We start from the raw sequence: 4504 nt of genomic DNA, 5'->3' as shown, positions 1-4504 counted from the left end.
CTATTTGGATGCTGTGGCTAGCTGTCTTTGATGGTACGGTACGGGACAGGTATGGGATAGCGCCAGGCATGCCCACGGCAAAAACACGCACACAATCACGGAATTGAAGCTGTGTGGACCCTGGCTAGGCTAGCGCCACACATTACTGAAGTATAGCTATGGAAATAAAAAAAATCTTTTCCACTACCGTATTTCCCCGTAAGTTAGTACGTACTACAGTCCGTTTTAAAAAGATTTGCGATCCTGGCGATCCCCCGCGGAGTTTGGCGTCTTACCGTATGAGCACTCGAGCGCTGCCTGGAAAAACTCACCATGACCTCGAAGAAATATTCCGCGCGAAAGCAGGAAAAATGACAACTCACTCACGTTCATACAGTCATGTATGCCTGGTTCACAACAAACGAGTTCTTCCTCGTATCGATAATGGAGTCAGAGAGGACATGTCGAAACGAAAGTGTTGTAAATGTTGACGAGCGGCGTGGGTCCCAATTCGTTTTGTGACCGAAATAGTTTCTTTGAGGTGCGATGCAATTTACTCACCGTGTGACGAAAACGACATCGACACGGACTCATTCCCAAGGCCATGACTTGGGAAAGCTATTCGTCTGACGTCGACGACATTTTGAGAAAAGCAGACGCTTGTGAACGCTGATAGAAGACGGCGTTGACTGATAAATTCAAATAAATTGGTGATCTTGAAATGTTGAGTCACCTCCACCACCACACTGCGCTCTTTAGCCGACTAGACCCTCCTGCACACAACCATCACCATTGCGAGGACACTTCCGTATACGATATTGATAAACTCCTTCAGACAGCTGTTTCGCTAATACATAGCTCATAAGTGAAGGTAGATGTTGAATTATTAAAAATATAGACCAAACTGCTATTATATAGGGGGTTTCCACATACAAAACTGGCATAGCTGAGGTGATGACGCGGGAAAAGGAAAGTGTGAGGTACTGTTGACGCGCATTGGACATGCATGCAGCGTCGGAAATTCGGCGTGGAATATCAATCACTATTCAATGCAGAAATAACGTGCCAGATACAGATTACTATGTAGCTAGTGAGAGTCTGTGTACTAGTATTGCAGTTGTCCGAGCGCCATGAAGGCCTGCGAACGATATTGAAATACTAAAATAAATCTCAAAAAGCTACAGCGCGATGACTTCCATATTCACTCACACCATTTCAGTGTTGTGGGTGTGTTCACATGGCGTGAGCGAGTCAAGTGTCAGTCAGTTTGGCAGGAAGCGCGAGCTCCAACAACAAGTCGTTTGGTGCAGCCATCTTCTTTGTCTTGTACCAGCTTGATCACCAAAAGTCCACAACAATGCAAACAAAAGTTTGACTTAGTTTGGGATTTGAACTCAAAACTTCATGGCCAGCAGACAGCATTCATAACCACAAGGCCATAAAGGAAAGGATAAATCGTGGGTTTTGATAAAAACTGGCTTCCAGGGCAATTTGTAAACCATGGGAAAAGGCCGGAAACCAGGCCGAAATTCTAACTCCTTAACGGATAGTCCAATTGTTCCGAAACCTTCACAGAACAATTTGCCATGTCCAAACAAGCCATTCTATGTACTTTGTTGTCCAAATTTCCCTTATCTTCATAATTTTTTAGACCCAAACCTGATTGTAAATCTTTTTGAAATGGACTGTAACTTTCGAACTTAGCAGCCACATGAGTACCAACTTTTGGGGGTAGTACTATCTTTCGGGGAGTACTTTTTTATCAGGGTAAATGACACGCAGTGGGAAGCCTGCGCAACTCTAGTGTCTGTGCATGTGATGTATGTGTTGTACGGTGTCTGTACATGTAGGACGGGTACGAACTTACAATCTTTCGGGGGGGGGGGGGGGGGGGAGCTGTCTTTCGGGGTGATAACCTCGGCAGTGGAAAGTGTATTTTTTATAGGGGGGGGGGTACTAAATCAGTGGGGAGAACTAACTTACGGGGAAATATGGTAATGTTTCCAAACAAATTCTGTTCCTATATTTTCTTTTCATCTGTGTCCCCATTCCTGGGTTACTTGGACTTCATTCGCTTCCTTGTCATTGGACATGTTCAGTCCGTTAGGTTTGCGAATTCAAATATTACCACCAACCAAACGCTGCTCCACTCTATGCTTTTCCTGTTGTTAGACGTCTGTATAGAATGAAATTAATAGCGATAGATCCGTCTGCTTTTCCAATCAAATTGAATGATAAACTCCTATATTTGTAAGTGACTTCTGATGTTTCTTGCCTGGTTTGGATTTGCGTACTTGTAGGTCCTGACGCATTAGTGCCACTTCCAAGGTAACAAGGGCTTTGCGAATTAGGAGCTCCAAATAAGCACTCTAGGTCGGTTTTGAACGAAGACTGTAGCATCAGGCTTCAAAGCTCATGATTCCTGTGAAACTACATAGGCACGTAGGAAGCAGCCCTCGTGGCACTCACACAATATTAGGCCTCATTTACACGACAACGATTGAAAAACGTTTTTCAATCGTTTTCGAAACGTTTTTGTTGTTTACACGAAAACGATTAAGCGTGTACACTGCAACGCGTGTTGCGGCCCTTAATTGTCACGTGCAATAAGTTAGCCTGGCACAGGCTGGGCGGCGGCATGTTTTGAGTAAAAGGCTCGTAGTAGTAAAACGTTTTTGCCGTTTACACGAGAACGAAACGGAACGAAAACGATTGAAAAACACTTTGAAGGCCTTTTTTTCGCTTGAAACGTTTTTGAAACGTTATTCAGCGTTGTCGTGTAAATGCTCTTATTAACATCTGTGGATGCGTATTCTTTTGAAAACATTTTTGACAAAAACGTTTTTCAATCGTGGTCATGTAAACGAGGCCCTAGCTAGGCCCTCTGCAGACTACGTACATAGAACATCCAGTACAAAATCACCTAAAAGGCAACATTTTTCCAAGCCTGCATTCAGGCTACACAATCATTTCAATCAAAGCAACATACAGGCAACCTTTGACCCTACGGGGCCTGGGATGTGTGAAAGCAGCCGGCAGTCGTACAAAGTTTGAACATGTGTACGACTACAGTCGTGTCTCTCTGATCCGGCACTTGTTTATCCAGCACCCTTGCAAACCAGCACACTTTCTGGCAAAACGGATTTTTCAGTTAATGTTCTACGCTTTAAAGGGGAAGTTAAGGCAAAAATTAAAATTTCACCAGTTGTAGTCTTCGGGGTGCTGAGTCGAATGGTCTTGGTCCGAGAAAGCTGAGACGCTCCCTTCCTACTTGAATCCCAATCGAACTCGCGCACTTCCACCGAAACTGGGTGACTGCGCCCTACGAGATGGGGATTTGTATGCAAAATGTCACGAAAAGCGCCGTTTCGTTCTTATAAAAGAACGGATGACCGCGATTGGCCCATATGTTGTAGTCTTTTGGACGCTGAGTCGACTGGTTTTGGTCCGAAAAGGCTGCGATGCAGCGTTCCTCCTTTATTCCCAATCGAACATGGTTGAACAAGTGGTCACGTGCTCCTGGGTGCCCAAATCACCTGGTCACCACGCCAGCAGGCGACAACTTTCACACCAAGGTTCAACTCGAGTCCATCTCGAGTGACAGGACTGCACCCAAAAAAGGTCAAACAGGCTAGTAAGTTGTACCCTGCAGGCACGGTGACCAGCTGACTGGTGTATGAACATTCCCGGCAAGTGTATGTTAAAGACATGCATTCCACAAAATACTTGGTTTGACCCAGAAAATCCCTACGTTTTGACGTACTTCACAAACATGTATGTTAACATGTGGGTCGGGTTGGAGGGCAGGATTTGATAATCCAGCACCCTTGTTTATCCAGCAGAAAATGTGGTTGCAAAAGGTGCCGGATTAGAGAGGGACGACTGTACCTAGTAAAAGTACGATAAATGCAGGAAAGTTGCCTTCTACAAGAGTTCCAACCCTGCCTGAAAGGATTGGGCAGCTTTTTAGGCTTCCCGACAGATCCTTGTAGTTGTCTTTGAACGTTCTATGTTTTCCCGTTTGTGTCTTTCCCTCTAACTAGTCAAAACTTCTATGTACTTGGTCCGACTTATTAAAATGTGCGTTTCCCTTCGAACGTCAGCCAAACTAATTCAAATAATCTCAGCACGGAACAAACTGTCCAGCTACCTAACACTATCCTTCAGTTGTCGATTTGTGATGTTGAAGAAGGAATGGCTCCAACCCCAAAGGAGGCAGCGGATCAGGATCCTAGTCGACTCGAGCATTTTGCGTGCAAATTTTATCGTCAGAGGACTCCTGTTGCTTCTCGCACAACACAGAGAAGGCCTGGTGCTGGAATCAACACCCCACTGCGATGGAGAATTGTCACGGAGTACCAGAAACTCCTGGGCGATCGTTCTCGAGTGCTTCCTGGCGGATTGAAATCGCTGCAGTTGGTGTTTCCTTGGAAGAATCAAGTTCAGCAAACGCGTAATCCAGAAACTCGTGCAGAAAGCACCTGCATCGCTCCGTCCAGTTTGTGCTCATCTCTCTCGCAGTCGT

The 4504-nt window shown here is 45.2% G+C and overlaps 1 long non-coding RNA gene across 1 annotated transcript in view; it reads left to right on the top strand.

Moving 5' to 3' along the window:
• Window positions 1–2181: 2181 nt before the first annotated feature.
• The window catches only part of LOC135819467 (uncharacterized), a 22150-nt gene continuing 19827 nt past the window's right edge, over window positions 2182–4504 (top strand). Inside the window, exon 1 of the long non-coding RNA XR_010553920.1 lies at window positions 2182–2229. This is a non-coding gene — a long non-coding RNA (uncharacterized LOC135819467). The remainder of the gene's footprint in view (window positions 2230–4504) is intronic.

This window comes from Sycon ciliatum, chromosome 6 (assembly GCF_964019385.1).
Source record: "Sycon ciliatum chromosome 6, ocSycCili1.1, whole genome shotgun sequence".
In the NCBI taxonomy this organism is placed as follows: Eukaryota; Metazoa; Porifera; class Calcarea; order Leucosolenida; family Sycettidae; genus Sycon; species Sycon ciliatum.
The sequence above is the reverse complement of the archived record's forward strand: the minus strand, read 5'-3'. Positions and strand labels throughout refer to the sequence as shown.